We start from the raw sequence: 19,489 nt of genomic DNA, 5'->3' as shown, positions 1-19,489 counted from the left end.
GTGAGTCAGTCACAAACACCGGTCTTTATCCCGGATCTGGAGAGAAAAAACTATAAGAATGTGTTTCTGTGTTGGAGGGATGAGAGAGCGAGTCGCGGCTTGTTCGGCAGTGAATCCGGGGCCGGGCTGATTGTAGACCGAGTCAGTTCCCTGTTTGTGTGTCAGTTCTGTGTGTGTGTGTGTGAGAGAGAGAGAGAGAGAGAGACCGGCGTTTTCTTGCTCAACGCCGCAACTTGTAGGTAATGGGATCAGTCGGAACGGCAATTCTCTACAAGTGAAGAGAAGTGTGCGTGTTGGCTACTGTAATCGAGTTTGATTTGTGACTGGCGCTGCCCGGTCCACAGATGTTTCTGATATATTTTTGTTTTAAAGGATTATATTTAGCGCCAGTTGTGTGGCTAATGACGAACAGCTGCACAGATTTTCCCGCGAGGTTCGGCTGCCGAAGTTTCCGAAATTGCCTAATGGCTGTAAATCAGCATTTAAAAAGGCTACATTCCGTCGTCTGAATTAATCCAATCGGCCCACCCCCACAACACCTCCCAAATGTGAAGTTTCACCCCGTGAGATCAGTAGCCAGGTGGAGTGAGCGTTCCCCGGACAGTTCTGGAAAGTGTCGGATCTCACAACCAGTCATGGAAACGCTGTGGGGGTCAAGGTCGGGATATGTGCACAAAGTATGTGCCCATAGCTGGGGTCCTGGCATCTGTGATGGAGTCTGGGGTTAAGATTTGGGTTGTTTGGAAAGGGGCTTACGCTTTGTCCCACTGTTGAAACTATCCAAGGCTGAAATCGGGGGGCAATGGCGCTTGGGATTGGTCACTGGAAGGGAGGAATATTCCCAGCTTCGTACAGAGTTGAAAACCAGAATTTCGAGTCTCGCTCCACTGGCCTGCAGAGGGGGTGTTGCACTGTTGGAAGTGCCCTCTTTCAGATGAAGCATGAACACTGTGTGTGAGCGCTACTATTGAAAAGTAGAATAATGAGTTATTTCTGATGTCCAAGCCAATGTTATTTCTTGCCCAGTGTTATTACAACGGACATCTGGTTGTTATCAGCCTGGTTTTCCATGGAACTCACTTGGCATAAATTAGCTATCATAGTCTTAAAAAGAGATAGAAGGAACCTCAGATGCTGGAATCTGGAGCAAGAAAGCGCATGAGCTTAGAGCGTGGATTAGTACTTGGTGATATGATGTGGTGGCCATTACAGAGACTTGGATGGCTCAGGGACAGGATTGGTTACTTCAAGTGACAGTTTTAGATGTTTATGAAAGGACAGGGAGGGAGGCAAAAGAGGTGGGGGCGTGGCACTGTTGATCAGAGATAGTGTCACGGTTGCAGAAAAGGTGGACACCATGGAGGGATTGTCTACAGATTCTCTGTGAGAGGAGGTTAGGAAAAGGAAGGGATCAATAACTACTGGGTGTTTTTTTATAGTCCGCCCAATAGTAACAGGGATATCGAGGAGCAGATAGGGAAACAGATCCTGGAAAGGTGTAATAATAACAGTTGTCTCGATGGGAGATTTTCCCAAATATCAATTGGCATCTCCTTAAAGCAAGGGGTTTAGATGGGATGGAGTTTGTTAGGTGTATTCAGGAAGGTTTCTTGACACAATATGTAGATAAGCCTACAAGAGGAAAGACTGTACTTGATTTGGTATTGGGAAATGAACCTGGTGTCAGATCTCTCAGTGGGAGAGCATTTTGGAGATGGTGATCATAATTCTATCTCCTTTACAATAGCATTGGAGAGAGATAGGAACAGACAAATTAGAAAAGCGTTTAATTGGAGTAAGGGGAATTATGAGGCTATCAGGCAGGAAATTGGAAGCTTAAATTGAGAACAGATGTTCTCAGGGAAACATAATGGAAGAAGTGTGGAAAATGTTCAGGGGATATTTGTATAGGGTTCTGCATAGGTATGTTCCAATGAGACAGGGAAGCTATGGTAGGGTACAGGAACCGTGGTGTACAAAGGCTGTAAAAAATCTAGTCAAGAAGAAAAGAAAAGCTTACAAAAGGTTCAAAGAGTTAGGTAATGTTAGGGATCTAGAAGATTATAAGGTGACTAGGAAGGAGCTTAAGAAGGAAATTAGGAGAGCCAGAAGGGGCCATGAGAAGGCCTTGGTTGGCAGGATTAAGGAAAACCCCAAGGCATTCTACAAGTATGTGAAGAGCAAGAGGATAAGACGTGAAAGAATAGGACCTATCAAGTGTGATAGTGGGAAAGTGTGTATGGAACACGAGGAAATAGCAAGGGTACTTAATGAATACTTCAGTATTCACTATGGAAAAGGATCTTGGTGATTGTGATGACTTGCAGCAGACTGAAAAGCTTGAGCATGTAGATATTAAGAAAGAGGATGTGCTGGAGCTTTTGGAAAGCATCAAGTTGGACAAGTCACCAGGACTGGATGAGATGTACCCCAGGCTACTGTGGGAGGTGAGGGAGGAGATTGCTGAGCCTCTGGCGATGATCTTTGAATCATCAATGGGGATGGAAGAGTTTCCGGAGGATTGGAGGGTTGCGGATGTGGTTCCTTTATTCAAGAATGTGAGCAGAGATAGCCCAGGAAATTATAGACCAGTGAGTCTTACCTCCGTGGTTGGTAAGTTGATGGAGAAGATCCTGAGAGGCAGGATTTATAAACATTTGGAGAGGTATAATATGATTAGGAATAGCCAGCATGGCTTTGTCAAGGGCAGATTGTGCCTTACGAGCCTGATTGAATTTTTTGAGGATGTGACTAAACACATTGATGAAGGAAGAGCAGTAGATGTAGTGTATATGGATTTCAGCAAGGCATTTGATAAGGTACCCATGCAAGGCTTATTGAGAAAGTAAGGACGTATGGGATCCAAGGGGACATTGCTTTGTGGATCCAGAACTGGCTTGCCCACAGAAGGCAAAGAGTGGTTGCAGACGGGTCATATTCTGCATGGAGGTTGGTGATCAGTGGTGTGCCTCAGGGATCTGTTCTGGGACTCTTACTCTTCGTGATCTTTATAAATAACCTGAATGAGGAAGTGAAAGGATGGGTTAGTAAGTTTGCTGATGACACAAAGGTTGGAGGTGTTGTGGATAGTGTGGAGGACTGTCAGTAGTTACAGTGGGACATTGATAGGATGCAAAACTGGGCTGAGAAGTGGCAGATGGAGTTCAACCCAGATAAGTGTGAGGTGATACATTTTGGTGGGTCAACTATGATGGCAGAATATAGTATTAATGGTAAGACTCTTGGCAGTGTGGAAGATCAGAGGGACCTTGGGTCCAAGTCCATAGGACACTCAAAGCAGCTGCACAGGTTGACTCTGCGGTTAAGAAGGCATACAGTGTATTGGCCATTAATCGTGGAATTGAATTCAGGAGCCAAGAGGTAATGTTGCAGGTATATAGGACCCTGGTCAGACCCCACGGAGTACTGTGCTCAATTCTGGTCACCTCACTATAGGAAGGATGTGGAAACCATAGAAAGGGTGCAGAGAAGATTTACAAGGATGTTGTCTGGATTGGGGAGCGTGCCTTATGAAAAGAGGTTGAGTGAACTCGGCCTTTTCTCCTTGGAGGGACAGAGGATGAGAGGTGACCTGATAGAGGTGTATAAGATGATGAGAGGCATTGATCGTGTGGATAGTCAGAGGCTTTTTCCCAGAGCTGAAATGGTTGCCACAAGAGGACACAGGTTTAAGGTGCAGGGGAGTAGGTACAGAGGAAATGTCAGGGGTAAGTTTTTTTAGTCAGACAGTGGAGAGTGCATGGAATGGGCTGCTGGCGATGGTGGTGGATATGATGGGGTCTTTTAAGAGACTTTTTAGATAGGTACATGGAACTTAGGAAAATAGAAGGCTATGGGGAAGTCTGGTAATTTCTAGGGTAGGGACATGTTCGGCACAACTTTATGGGCTGAAAGGCCTGTATTGTGCTGTAGGGTTTCTATGTTTCTAACAAAAAAGCCTCTGTTGGAACTCAGCAGGTCAGGCAGCATCTATGGAGGGAAGTGAACAGTCAATGTTTCCGATCCAGTCCTTTTACCTGGGATGTAAAAACAGGGGAAATAACCAGTCTAAAGTGAGTAGCGGGGGGATGAAAACAGGCAGGTGATGGATGGATGCAGGTGAGGAGGGATCGACTCATTCTTTACAGTTGGGAAGTACCAATTGACTCAACTAACATGGGATGTCCTTGAAAAGGACAACAGGGGTGTCATGTCTTTACAAGTTGCTTTTTTTAAAAAAAAAATATGGTTAGCTTTTTCTCCTTGAAGTAGTCATTACAAAAATGCTTTGAGGGAGAATGTGTTACAGGGTCACAGGTAAAGTAGCGGAGTCATGAAGAAGGGTCTCGGCCTGAAACAACGACTGTCTGTTCATTTCCATCGTTGCTGTCTCCTCCAACATTTTGTGTGTGCTGCAGAGGGAGAGACCTGTTGTATCAGTCTTGGGTTTATGACCACATGTTTGTCGTTTTGCTAAAGTGGAGAAGGGATTTTAAAAGATATACTTTATAAAACTAGGCTATATTGATTTGAGGAAAGCTGGCCAGAGTTTGATTTCCTGCTGAACTTTGTAGCTGCTTGGATTCAAAAGAAGAAGAAGGAAAGTATTGTATTTTTGTTCTGCTTGCCTCAGCCTTTACTTTTAAAACTTAAAAACAGAATGCTGGGAATACTCAGCAGGTCAGGCAGCATCTGTGATGAGAGAAACAGTTTTTAAGTTCTTGAAGTGTCCTCAGTGTTCTAGTGCAGTGGTCCCCAATCACCGGGCGATGGACCGGTACCGGGCCACAAAGCATGTGCTACTGGGCTGCGAGGAAACGATATGATTTGGTAATATGAAACCATATGAGTCAGCTGCATCTTTCCTCATTCCCTGTCACACCCACTGTTGAACTTGAACGCACGCGAGGTCATTACCCACGCTAGGTCATCAGTCACCTAAACGCATTGATACCCTCGCGCCAGGGATCACTGGTTGGCCTCAGGTAACCAGCCGCCTCGTGCGACAGGTGAGAAGTGCTGTTGCTACTGGCCTGGAGCACAGACAGATGGGTGCTGCCTCTAAACCTGTTTAGCACACCAAATGTTCATGGGGAACTCTGCTAAAATATTTGCAGACGACCTAATTCGGGCTCAGGGTTTCGTAAGTAGCAGAGCAGCTACCTCGCTGTGATCTACTGAAAGTCATCCCTCGGTCCAGACTTTTGTCGGCCGATAGATTCTACCTACCTACAAGGAGGGCAGGCACACACCCTGTCGCACTCCTTGGTCGGTCGGTCGCTCTCTCTCTCTCGACTGCGACCGCCGCGGCCCCGGCAATATTACTTTGTCCTCTCACCCCACCCACGACCAGCTGCACTTGACCAAGGCGTCTTGCTGCGGGCAGGCGGGAGGCTGGAGTTCAGGTCTAGAGGCTGTCTAATGAGGCCCTCAAAACTGCTTCAGCACCTGGAGTCCAAGCACCCTGCACTTAAAGACAAAACTGTTGAGTTTTTTGAGCGGAAAAAACGTGAGCAAGCAGGGCAGAAGCAAGTGCTGAGAGCCACGAAAACTAAATTGTGGAACAGACTGGACATCGTTGTCTCCCATCACCCCTCGATGGGACCATCTTGTTGCAGGGAAACAAGCCCAGGGCTCTCACTGATTCAGCGATACAGTATTGGTGTGTTGCAATGATTTTATGTGTCCATATGAGGAAAATATGCGCTGTGTGTTTAATATTAAATTCATTAGATAAACCCTTTTAGAAACAAAATTGAGTGTATTAGCCATTTATAGTTGACTTATCACCTATATCCACACCCCCCCCACCCCACTCTGGGTCGGCCGGTCCGCAAGAATATTGTCAATATTAAACCGGTCCGTGATGCAAAAAAGTTTGGTGACCCCTGTTCTAGTGTAGGAAGTGCTGCACTCAATTTACAAAAGGCAAAAGTAGTGAAGTTATTATCATCTGATTTATTGATGTTGATTTAGCAGAGTTCAGAAGGAGTTCAAACCCTGGCTTGTTCTCCTCAACCCAGGAGACACTGCTGGAATCTGATACAAAAAAAGGCTGGAGGAACTCAGAGGGTCAGGCAGCATCTGTGGAGAGAAATGGACATTTGCAGTTTTTGCATTGAGACCCTTCATCTGCACTTGATTCCAGATGAAGCAACTCAATCTGAAACATTGACTGTCCACTTCTCGCGACAGATGTCACCTGACCCACTGAGGTTCTCTAGCAGTTGGTCTTTTTTCAAACTCCTGTGTAAAAGACATTTGTTCAAATACTTTGTTTCAGGATAAATGTTCACCAGGACACCAAGAGTAATCTTATTATCCTTCAGTTCAATGCCTTATCCGAATTATGACATCTTATTTATTTAGTGAGATGCAAAATGGAATAGCCCCTTCTGGCCCTTTGAGCTGTGTTGCCCAGAACCCCCGATTTAACCCTAGCCTAATCATGGGACAATTTATAATGACCAATTAACCTACTGTGTTGGCGCGTGGCCTAGTGGACAAGGCATGGGACTAGTAACCTGAAGGTCACTGGTTCGAGCCTCAGCTGAGGCAGCGTGTTTGTGTCCTTGAGCAAGGCACTTAACAACACATTGCTCTGTGACGACACCGGCAGCCAAGCTGCTTGGGTCCTAGTGTCCTTCCCTTGGACAACATCGGTGGCGTGGAGAGGGGAAGGCCTGCAGCTTGGGCAACTGCCAGTCCCGTGCAACCCTGCCCAGGCCTGCGCCCTGGAAAAACCTTCCATGGTCTCCTTTGGAGGAATCAAAAGCATCCAGATGAAGCCCACGTGGCCTCAAGGAGAAAGTACAAACTCCTTACTGAAAGAGGTGGCAATTGAACCCAGGTTGCTGGTACTGTAAAGCGTTGTGCTACTGTGCAACCTGAGAATGGAACTCTCGACATCTGACTTCTCTGAGAATGAAGCACTCTGTCGGTGCTGGGCTGGAACACCATGCTGGGTACCTGGAATGGGATGGAATCCAAGCCTTCTTCCTCTCAGGCTGTAACTGTCAGCACAGCAAAGGAACAGGAGCTGGTGAGACTGTCCTCTCAAACATCCATCCTCCGTTAACTGTGGTTTATTTAAGATGTTGAGCAAGGATAAAGACCATAAGAAGAGCAGGACATCCAATCAGATTAAGGCTGCTGTACAGTATCTGACAGAAACTGAAGTTACGTCAGTTCCAGACCTCAGCCAGTCCTCGAGGGAAATTGAGTTGAACTGAGTTTATTCCGTCCTGCCCTATTGGATCATGTGATTGAGATATGAATGGAAGCCTGGGGGGGGGGAACAAACATGTACAATCCACTGGAGGGAAAAATAAGTAGATTACAACAGTCAGTTATTACAGATAGCACAGAAGACAGTGTCAAAGATACATTGATATCTTTGTGCTCTGACAGGATTCCACGCTCTAAGCATATTTATGCTGTGGTACAGGAGGGCTGTATGCCATGTTTCAGCTTTCATCCACTGCTTTGCTGCCTGTATCCAAAGACATTCACCATTACTCCCTGTCCTTACAGACTAACATTGTTTCTTGATCATTTGACCCACTAAAAGTATCTGCTGGAGGAACCAATCTTGATTCTCCACCCCCCACCCCCCTGAGCACTAGCAGTGAAGTTTGCACAGTTTGCTTGTTTGGGCATCTGGGGCAGCCTGGTCAGTGTGGCTGGCCTCTTTACCACTAACCCTTAAGCCTACAGCACCCCTCAACGCAAGTGACCTAAAGTTAAATCAGAAGTCACTTTTCGCAGAGCTATTGAAAAGTGCAGCAAAGAAACGGGCCCTTTTACCCAGAATCTGCACTGAATCTGCACCCCATCTACATCAGGGGTTCCCAACCTGAGATCCAGAGGTTAATAGTAAAGTTCCATGGCACAATACAAGTTTGGGAACTCCTGATTTACACTAATCCCAATAATTTAGTCTCCCTAAATTCCCATCAACTCTCCCCAGATTCTACCACTTACCTACACATTAGTGGAAATATACAGTGGCCATCTAACCTACCAACACACACACCTTTGTGATGCATGAGGATAGCAGAGCACCTGGAGGAAACTCTCAGTCACGGGAGAACATACAAACTCCACAGAGGTACCACCCAAGCTCAGGATTGAAGCTGGATCGCTGGCACTATGAGGCAGCAGGTTTATTTGTGGGAAGAAGGGCAGCACAGTGGTGGAGCTGCTGCTTACTGCTCCAGCAATCTGGATTAAATCCTGACCTCATCTGCTGTCTGTGTGGAGTTCGCACATTCTCATTGTGACCATGTTGGGTTTCCTTCAGATGCTGTGTTTTTTTTCCCCCACATCCCAAAGACGTGTTGGATGATTAAGTGACCACTGAGTTGTCCCTGGTGTGTAGGTAAGTGCGAGAATCTTGTGGGTGCAGGAACGTTGGAAGAATAATAGGATTAGTGTATAGTTGATGGTTGGAATGGACTCAGTGGGCTGAAGGGCCTATTTCTATGCTGCCTATACAGGTAGACATTTTTCAGGATGTTTTAGTGGTGGAACTGAACACAGGTCGTTAGTGCTGTTAAACTAACTTGTGCTATCATGCCACCTCACTGCTCCCCTTTCTCCTCCTAGGCAATGATTACATTAATGTGGAAAATGTTGTCTCTTTGGATCCTAACTGGTTGTATCACAGCTTGGTGCTCAGGAATGGAAAGGTCTACAGAAAGTGGGGCAGGTTATGTTTGCCTAACTTGATTGAGTAACAAAAGTGATTGACAAAGGTAGAATTGTGGATGTTGTGTACGTGGATTTTAGTATGCCATTTGACAAGGTCCATCCTGGGAGGCTTACCCAGAAGATGAAGGTGCATGGAGTCTACGGTGGCCTAACCATGTTGATTAAGAATTTGGCATGCCCTTAGAAGACAGAGGCCAGTGGTCAGTGGGACAAGGTACACATTACTAGTGGTGTTCTGCAGGGACCTCTGCCGTTGGTGATATATATAAATGATCTGGATAAAAACGTAGGAGGATGTGTTAATAACTTTGAAAACAATGTAAAGATTGGTGATGTGGATAGTTTAGAAGACTGCTAAGGGATAGTGTGGCATGTAGATCAATTGCACATATGGGCAGAGAAATAGCAGATGGAAATTAACCCAGCCAAATTTGAAGTATTGCAATTTCGGAGATCAAATGTAAAAGGACAGACCACTGTTAATGGAAGGACCCTTGACAGCATTAGTATACAGAGAGGTTTTGGAATCTGTCCTTAGCTTCCTGAAAGTGGCTGCACAGTTTGATAGAGTTTGTAAAGAATAGATACGGCATGCTTACCTTTTATTGGTCGAGGCATTGAGTTTAAGGGTTGGAAAATTATCTTGCTGACTTGGCTACATATGGAGTACTACATTCAGTTCTGGTCCTCTCTTACAGGAAGGATGTGGAAGCTGTAATGAGGGTGCAGAAGAGGTTAACTAGGATGCTGCCTGGATTGAGGGCAGGTGCTCCAAGGAGCATTTGGGAAAAAACTTGGGTTGTTTTTGCTGGACCTGTGAAGGTTGAGGTGGAGACCTGTCAGAAGTTAATAAGATTATGACAGTCGTAGATGGAGTAGACATTTCGTATCCCTTTCCCATGATTGCAATGTCTAACACTGTAGGGCATGCATTTAAAGTGGGAGGGAGCGAATTTGTGGGGCATATTTTCACATAAAGGGTGGTAGAGACCTAAGATGCACATCCAGGGGTGGCAGTGGAGGCAAATGTGAGAGATGTTTGAATACATCTTGAATGATGCCCTTCGATGGGCACACAAATGAGCAGGCAATCTTGGGATATTTACTTGTGCAGCAGAAGGGTTTAATTGCTATATTCATTAGTTTGGGACGAAGGGTTTGTTCCTGTGTTGCGTTCTATGTTCTATCTTTGCTGTTCTATGCTGTGATCAAACTGTCAGGACTAAAATCTAGGTACATAAAGGAGAGGAGAAATGGAGCCTCAGCACTGTTAGGCATGACAGTACTGAAGAGTGAATGGCCTGCTGTAGGAAAGCCTTGCTCCACATTGACTGGTGTTACCGTGGAAAGTCATTTCCTGAAAGTGAGAAGTAGGAAGCTCTCAAGGCAGCAGAAGCATTGCTGCATCCATTTAATTCTTCTTATCCAGTTTTTAAACTCCCAGATGGCGACGGGTTGCTCTGAGCCAGCTTTCATCCGATGTGCAATCTGTGGTTTGCAATTAAAGTTCATCATTCTCCGCATTCCCTGAATTTGCATGGCTCTTCCTGTGGGCAAGTTGAGAAACTTCCCGAGACTGTTTACTTGATTGCATTTTTGGAATTGTTGCATGAAAGATCTGCTGTAAAAATGGGTAATCACAAAATCACAGGACATTTATGAGAGGGAAGAAGGCCATTTGGCCCATCTCTTCCATGCTATGACTTAAAAAGAATGGGTTCTTCAATACCTTGTGGAACTCCAGTTTAAGCAAAACACTTTGTAATCAACAAGCCACTTCTCTGAAGTGTTGCCATTACTGCAGGGAGCACAGCAGCTAATCTGTGCAGAGCAAGCTCCCAGAAATTGCAATGTGTTCCGTAAGTCCTCTCCGTTTCTCAAAGTTCAAAAATTGCATTTATTATCAAAGTATATAGACATTATACACTGTGGGCTAAGTATCAACATAGGCTGCAGGAGAACTCCGGCAGAGGTTAGATATCAGAAATAAAAGCAAAGAATGCTGGAAATACTCAGGAGGTCAGGTAGCATCTGTGGACAGAGAGAGTGAGAGAAACAGTTGATAGTTCTGGTTAAAGACCTCCATTGCTCTTCTTTGGAGGGTGATGCTGAAGAATACAAGACCACTCTTTGTATTGTTTATTTCAGTCTTGAGTTGCCATGGTTACATAATCTACCGTGTCAGGGTTTTCTGATTGTAGCTCTGTAACTGAGCGCAACAATATGAAGTTTGATAAGCCTTTGTTTTTCATTGTTTTACACTTATTCCCAGTTGTGTAAATACATTTAATGTTAAGCATTAAGTATACAGAAAGCATACTAAAGTGTTTGGAACATAGAGATAAACATCTCTGACATGTGGAAATTCATTTGCTGCAATTCTTTTAGATAAGCTTAACTGCTGTGCACAGCACGATCTCACTCTGAAAATGACACCGAGGTCTATTTGTAGTTGGTCACATGATGGCAGGAGCGGTTTATGGAGGTGTCAGCTCATTGAGGCAGAGGAACCATAATTTCCATCTGAAAGGTGACAAGAATGATTAACTCTGGAGTGCAGCACGGAATCAAGCCTTTTGACCCATCATATCTATCACTGGAAACTTAATTTCCAATTCCCCTTATCCTTCTGGTCATACCCAACACCCCACAGCCATTAGCTCTGCACAGTGTCTATTGGTCACATGATTTTCTTGTCACTACACTCCTCCCCCCTGCCCCCCACCCACCCCATACAGGGAAGTGAATAGTCTCTTTATTATCTGCTTGGACCATTGAGGAACACTTTTATATTATCTAGTCAAGTTGCAACAGCACAATACTTTGGTTAGTCTGCATCTGGAGTATTGTGTACAGTTCAGGTTGCCTCATTTCAGGAAGGAAGTGGAAGTTCTGAAGAGGGTTCAGAAGAGTGTTAGCTATAAAGAAATACTAGCATAATTTGTGTAGTTTTCTCTAAAGGGTTGGAGGCTGAGAGGAGACCTGATAGAGGTTTATAATATTATGAAAAGTATAGATAGGGTAAATAGTCAAAGTTTTTTTTCCAGAGGGTGGAAATGCCAAATACTAGATGGCATAGGTTCATGGTTTAAGTGGCAATGTCTGAAGGGATATGCAGGACAAAGTTTTTAAACAGAGTGTATATGCCTGGAACACACTGCCAAGAGTAGTAGTGGTTGAGCAGTAGTAATTGAGTTTAAGAAGCATTTAGACATGAAAGTAATCAGGAAGGGAATTGAGAAATATGGACCTGGTGCAGGCAGGTAGGTTTTAGTTTAATTTGGCATCATGGCTGGCACAGCCATTGTGGGTGAAGGGCCTGTTCCTACACTGTACTGATGTATCTTCAGTCGAGAGGATTAAGGAGAATGAATACAAAATGAAAATAAACTCATTAAATGTTCATGCTAGTGCCCATGTTCAGTTACAAAGTGGTGAAGTATAGGGCATGGTATTTTAGTCCAGTCAAATGAAACAATTTCAGCCCCACCCATGTAATGATGGACCTGTCTACAGCCAGAGCCTTGTCCAGAGGGATCAGGCCAGCTTGTACATATATTTCTGCAAATTGAGGAAAGAGGTCCATCTTGGAAGCACGTTCTAAAACTGGCAGGGTGGGAATGGGTATCTTTGTGCAAACAGGGGCCAAACAACTTTATGCTATTACTCCAAGCTCTCTTGCTGCACGCTTCCAACTAACTTCACCCTGCAGTAGGGTTAATCTACAGGACAAATGGGCAAAAGATTCACCCTGGATTGCCTCTGCTCTGGAACTAAGGCCATCCTAACATCAACCATCAAGCTGCACTACATAGGTGATGCTTGCCCTTTTAATAGAACATAGAGCAATGCAGCACAGTACAGGCCATTTGGTCCACAATGTTGTGCTGACTCTTAAACCCTGCCTCCCATATAACCCTCCACCTTAAATTCTTCCATATATCTGTCTAGTAGTCTCTTAAATTTCACTAGTGTATCTGCCTCCTTCACAGACTCAGGCAGTGCATTCCACGCACCAACCACTCTAAGTAAAAAAAACTTCCTCTAATATCCCCCTTGAACTTCCCACCCCTTATCTTGAAGCCATGTCCTCTTGTATTGAGCAGTGGTGCCCTGGGGAAGAGACGCTGGCTGTCCACTCTATCTATTCCTCTTAATATCTTGTATACCTCTATCATGTCTTCTCTCATCCTCCTCTTCTCCAAAGAGTAAATCCCTAGCTCCCTTAATCTCTGATCATAATGCATACTCTCTAAACCAGGCAGCATCCTGGTAATTCTCCTCTGTACCCTTTCCAATGCTTCCACATCCTTCCTATAGTGAGGTAACCAGAACTGGACACAGTACTCCAAGTGTGGCCTAACCAGAGTTTTATAGAGCTGCATCATTACATCGCGTCTCTTAAACTCTATCCCTCGACTTATGAAAGCTAACACTCCATAAGCTTTCTTAACTACCCTATCTACCTGTGAGGCAACTTTCAGGGATCTGTGGACATGTACCCCCAGATCGCTCTGCTCCTCCACACTACCAAGTATCCTGCCATTTACTTTGTACCCTGCCTTGGAGTTTGTCCTTCCAAAGTGTACCACCTCACACGTCTCCGGGTTGAACCCCATCTGCCACTTCTCAGCCTGCTTCTGCATCCTATCAATGTCTCTCTGCAATCTTTGACTATCCACAACACCACCAACTTTTGTGTCGTCTGCAAATTTGCCAACCCACCCTTTTACCCCCACATCCAGGTCGTTAATAAAAATCACGAAAAGTAGAGGTCCTAGAACCGATCCTTGTGGGACACCACTAGTCACAACCCTTCACTCTGAATGTACTCCCTCCACCACAACCCTCTGTTTTCTGCAGGCAAGCCAATTCTGAATCCACCTGGCCAAACTTCCCTGGATCCCTTGCCTTCTGACTTTCTGAATAAGCCTACCGTGTGGAATATTGTCAAATGCCTTACTAAAATCCATGTAGATCACATCCACTGCACTACCCTTGTCTATGTGCCTGGTCACCTTCTCAAAGAACTTTATCAGGCTTGTTAGACATGATCTGCCCTTCAGAAAGCCATGTTGACTGTCCCTGATCAGACCATGATTCTCTAAATGCCCATAGATTCTATCTCTAAGAATCTTTTCCAACAGCTTTCCCACCATAGACGTAAGGCTCACTGGTCTGTAATTACACAGACTAATCCTACTACCTCTTTTTGAACAAGGGGACAACATTCGCCTTCCTCCAATCCTCCAGTACCATTCCTGTGGACAATGAGGACATAAAGATCCTAGCCAGAGGCTCAGCAATCTCTTCCCTTGCCTCGTGGAGCAGCCTGGGGAATATTCCGTCAGGCCCCAGGGACTTTTGCACAATTGGATGCTAAATTCCAGCTATTTGTTAATTCAGATGAGAGGATGCATAAAGCATTCTCAAAACAAAGATTCAATACCAATTTCTCCCCACAGTTCAACAATAAAGGTTCACAATGGGATCCTTGAAAATGCGGACCATGTCCCACAACTTGGCAGCTTTCCCTCGGTCATGTGGAAATCCATAACAAAAGTTACCACTACATTCAAATAAGTGGGGATTTTGGAGATCAAGAAGTCAAACCCATTTTCTGTCTTTTTGTAACCAAGAGTACCTATAGTAGGCTTGTCAAAGCACTGGAGAGAAACTTCAACTCTTCATTCACAAAATCTTTCAAATCTTGGGCAGAATAGATAAGCTCATGTCAGCTTTCTCTCCTGGTCAGTGTTGCCAGTTTTGGGGCTCTAAGTACGTTTCAAGTTTTCTTGAAGAAATATAACACCCTTATTGAGTCCTGAGAATCCGTGGGCCACAACCACTCTGTGGAGAAGGGACATGTCAGAGGTATGAAGAATCGTGCGACAGGAGAGGCTGTACACAGGACAGGCTTAAGAGGCAGACGGAGCACTCTAACCCATGAAGCCGGTTCCCTGTCAGCGAGCCTCTGCCAAACCTATGGTGGAGTCTGCCGTTCCCACTTTGGCCCCATCGATCACACAGAAAATCAGGGGAAGAATATCTCCATCAGTCTACCAGGAATGTGAAGCAAGTCAAACTCAGTGTTGAGGAACCTTCAGACAAATTAAGGATGAGGTTTCAGAGTTCTTAGAGGCACATGACAAAATGGGTTGAAGTCAGCATGGTTTCTTTAAAGGAAAATCTTGCCTGACAAATCTGTTGGAATTCTTTGAGGAAATAACAGGCAGGATAGACAAAGGAGAGTCTGTGGATGTTGTTTACTTGACCTTTCAGAAGGCCTTTGACAAAGTGCCACACACGAGGCTGGTAAGCAACATAAGAGCCTGTGGTATTACAGGAAATATGTCAGCATAGATAGAAGACTGACTGACTGGCAGAAGGCAAAGAATGGGAATGAAGGATTTTTTTCTGGTTGGCTGCCAGTGGTGTTGTGCAGGGACTGGAAATGGAATGCTTCTTTTCACATTATATATCAATTATTTGGATGACAGAATTGATGGCTTTGTGGCCAAGTTTGCAGACAATACAAAGTTGGTGGAGCAGCCAGTACTGTTGAAGTTGGGAGGCTGCAGAAGGACTTAGATCAGGAAAATGGGCAAAGAGTGGCAGATGGAACATAGTATAGTGTAGGGAAATATATAGTCATGCACTTTGGTAGTAGGAATAAAGACGTAGGCTAAATGGATAGAAAATTCAGAAATTAGAGCTGCAAAAGGGACTTGTGAGTCCTCCTGCAAGATTTCCCAAAGGTTTACTTCCAGGTTGAGTCAGTGGCGAGGAAGGTAATTGCAATGTTAGCTTTCATTTTGAGAGGCCTAGAATATACAAGCAAGGATATAATACTGAAGCTTTATAAGGTGTTGGTCAGACCATATTGAAGTATTGTGAGCAGATATGGACTAAGAAATGTTTGCATAGGAGAGGGTCCAGTGGAGGTCACGAGAATGATCCCGGGTGTGAAAGGATTAACATGTGAGGAGCATTTGATGGTCCTGGACCAGTACTCACTGGAGTTTAGAATAATGAGGGGGAGAAGATTTCATTGAAACCTATTGAATATTGAAAGGTCGAGATAGAGTGGATATGGAGAGGATGCTTCTTATAGTAGCAAAGTCTAGGATCAGAGGGCAAAGCTTCAGAATAGAAGGACGTCCCTTGGGTGAACTGCTTTAGCCAGAGGTAGTAAAGGTTTTTGGATTCATTGTCAGAGACAGCTGTGGAGGCAAAAACACTGTGTTTATTTAAAATGGAGGTTGATAAGTTATTGATTAGTAAGGCATCAAATGTTACAGGGAGAATAAAGTTGAGATGAATAATAAATGGCCAGGAAGCCCGCTTGGCATGGTGACCTGTAGGGGACACAGACATGGCACTGGAATCTCTGTAGGGTGTGTGCTGGATCCCATTGACTCTATTACCCCTGTGCCTGTTGCTCCAGCTCTGGGCCTCACTCCCAATGCTGCCACACTTGACCTGCTCCTTCAGCAGCTCGGGGGTGTGATGTGACCCTAGCTCCTGATTCCCATGCCTGCTGCCACCCCCACTGAGCCACTGAAGAGCAGCGTTAGTCATGGAGAAGTTCTGTCCAGCCTTCAGTACATTCAATGTTTAGTGTTCTTTGTTTCAAGCAGTGTTTTACGTGGGCAGCTGGGGAATCTACCACAGCATGAGTTTATACTGAGCACCGTAAAATCTCATGTATAAGATGATTTTCTCCAGATGTACATCAGTGAATCATTGCACATTTTATGGAGCTAAAGGTGACGACAACAATGAGCTCATCTGCCATGTGATGTTAGATCATCCCACAAAATGCTGGAGGAACTCAACAGGTCAGGCAGCATCCATGGAAAAGAATAAACAGTCGAAGTTTTGGGCTGAGACCCTTCTTCAGGACTGGAAAGGAAGGGGGAGGGGTAGAAGGGTAGCTAGAAGGTAATAGGTGAAGCCAGGTAGGAGGGAAAGGGCTGGAGAAGAAGGAATCTGATAGGAGAGGAGAGTCGACCATAGGAGAAAGAGATGGAAGTGGGGACCCAGAGGGAGGTGGTAGGCAGGTGAGAAGAGGGAAGAGTGGGGAATAGAAGGGGGGGTGAAGAGTTTTATTTAGTGGAAGGACAACTCTGTATCCCTGCCATCAGGTTGGAGGCTACCCAGATGGAGTATAAAGTGTTGCTCCTGCACCCTGAGGGTGGCCTCATCTTGGCACACATTGGAATGGGAATGGGAATCAAAATTAAAATATTTGGCCACCGGGAAGTTTTGCTTGTAGCGGATGGAGTGGAGGTTTTCGATGAAGCGGTCCCCCAATTTGTGACGGATCTCACCAATTTAGAGGAGGCTGCATTGGGAGCACCAGCTGTCCCCAGTAGATTTGCAGGTTAAGAGTGGTCTCACACTGAAAGACTGTTTGGGGCCCTGAATGGAGGTGAGCGAGGAGGTGAATGGGCAAGTTTAGCACTTAGGCCACTTGCAGGGATAAGTGCCAGGAGGGAGATTAGTGGGGAGGTAGGAATGTCTGGAAAATTTCTCCTGTTTATTTTAGACCATCCTATCTTCCCTCCCGATCCCGCCCACCATCTTCCCTCCCGGCCCCGCCCCCTTCCCCTCTCCTTCATCTCACACGTCCTACTTGACTTCCATCTCCTATCTCCCCTGCCCCCCCTCTGAATCCCACCTGACCCTCTCTCACTGTTTCCCACCATTCCCTCTACCCCCCCATCTGCCACCTCCTCCTGTGCCCATATCTCAGAATGGCCCTTCCACTCCCCTTCTCCCACTGTCCTCCTGACCTCTCCTGTCCCACCACCTCAGTACTGAAGTGCTGTGATGTTCCTCTTTCAAGATTTACGTACACCGTGACCTGTATGTCCTGCTCCCAGCCTGGTCACGGTTTGCAACGTGGGCAACTCTCTCTCACATTAAACTCTCAAAAGGTGCTTAGAACTTTTCTTGAAAATTGTTTTCCTACGATTGATGTCTTCAACGTCAGTGGTGGCAGGGTGCAGAGGCATAAACACAATTGTGATTTAATCATCAGTTGGGTAGGAACTGTGTGGTCTGAACCCTAAGTGCAGTTAAAGGAGTGGTATAAGGAGCACAGAGAGCTCTAAAGGTCTGCAGTTATTCCATAGTTAATGTTCCACATGTGTACTCAAGGATATAGACTATGTTACTTGCTCTTTTCCAAGTAAGAGGAAGAGTGAAACAATTTAACTAAGTTTCTAACCAATTAACTGGATTTTGAATTCCTTCCGCCCTTCATAACTTGCTAGGTAGAGCCTGTGTCAATCTTGGACAGTCAGCACATGATGCTGATGTGGCATCCAACTGTGGACTCCCCAGAGGAGTCACTACTTGATTCTCTTCAGCCACCATCCCTCACCAGATTCACCCCCTTGCCCCCCCTGTTTCATGTACAGTTCTCAGTCCCTCCTCTATCTAGTTCTATTTGTCCTTCACCTCTCCCCTAAAGGTTCCCACTGTTACCTTATTTAACTATCAGATTCCAGCCTTTGTGTTCATGCTAATCACCTTCCCAGGTCTCCACCTTTACCCTCCACCCCAACCTGACTCCTTATTTCTTTGTCTGTTGCCTTCTATCATCCTGCCTTCCACTTCCTCCCCTCCCCTCCCCTCTCTGGTTTGATCTGCCTGTCCTCCTTCACCGGCCTCATTTCCCAGCTTCTCTATACCCTGGCCTTCTCTCAGTCCTGATGTAGGCTTTCAATCCAAAATGTCAATAATTCTTTTCCTCCCACAGATATTGCTCAACCCACTGAGTGCTTCCAGCAGATTGTTGATGCAGATTCCAGAATCTGCAGTTATTTCTGTCTCCTCTTGATTCTGTTTAGCATTCTTCTTTATTTCCCCTTCTTCAGCTTCTAGAGACCATTCAAACTCCCACTTTTCCTCAATACAATAATTCTCGGAACCTTATTTTCTAACGCATTTCTATCATCCCACTTACTCGTCTCAGACAAACCAGACAACATAACCCGAACCTTTTCCTGTATGGAGTGTGTTGTGATGTTTGCTTCATTTCGGTGTCTTTCTTCCATCTCCTCTCCCAGTTCAGTTCAACCAAACCCAGGCTTGTCCCAACTATCCCATGGACCAGAACTCCTACAGGATTGGAAAACGTTATCTTTAGCTCAAAATGTGTGAAATGTTGCAACACACTAAATGCTGGAGAAACGCAGCAAGTCCGGCAGAACTGTGATGGGAAATAGTCAGTCAATAGAGCAGGTTGAGACCCATAACCAAGACCTGAAATGTCAACTATCCATTTCCCTCCTGAGACGCTGCCTGACCTGCCGACTTTTTCTAGCATTTAATTGTAACTCCAGGTTCAGGTGCCTGCAGATTCCTGTTTCTCCATGTGCGAACTGACGATGAATGCAATCTGAGAGGAGACGTATGGTGAGGTGTGTTTATGATGACTCAGCAGGTAGAGCTTTTGCCTCACAGATCTGGTGATCCAAGTCCAATCTGCATGGAGTTTGTATGATTTCCCTATGTCTGCATGGGCGGCCCTGGCCTGCTCTGGTTTCTTTGCACGTCTCAAAGACCTGCACTCCCCATTGTGGTGCCCAGCCTGACCCTCACCAACCCAGTTCTGAGCTTGCCAAGTGGAGCCATGCACCCTCCAGGCTGCCTTTCTCCTTGCTGCCACTGCCCTGGTAAAATGGAGGCTTACCGGTGTTCCATTGTTGTAGCTAACAGTTCCCACACTGCGAGCCTCACTGGGCAGCAGTGCGTCTGATATGGA

General features: G+C 45.4%; 1 protein-coding gene across 2 annotated transcripts in view; it reads left to right on the top strand.

Moving 5' to 3' along the window:
• Positions 1–19,489, top strand: part of LOC140735657 (MICAL-like protein 2) — a 119,230-nt gene that overhangs the window by 416 nt on the left and 99,325 nt on the right. The window lies entirely within an intron of this gene.

The sequence above is a fragment of the Hemitrygon akajei genome, chromosome 11 (assembly GCF_048418815.1).
Source record: "Hemitrygon akajei chromosome 11, sHemAka1.3, whole genome shotgun sequence".
Taxonomy (NCBI): Eukaryota; Metazoa; Chordata; class Chondrichthyes; order Myliobatiformes; family Dasyatidae; genus Hemitrygon; species Hemitrygon akajei.
The sequence above is the reverse complement of the archived record's forward strand: the minus strand, read 5'-3'. Positions and strand labels throughout refer to the sequence as shown.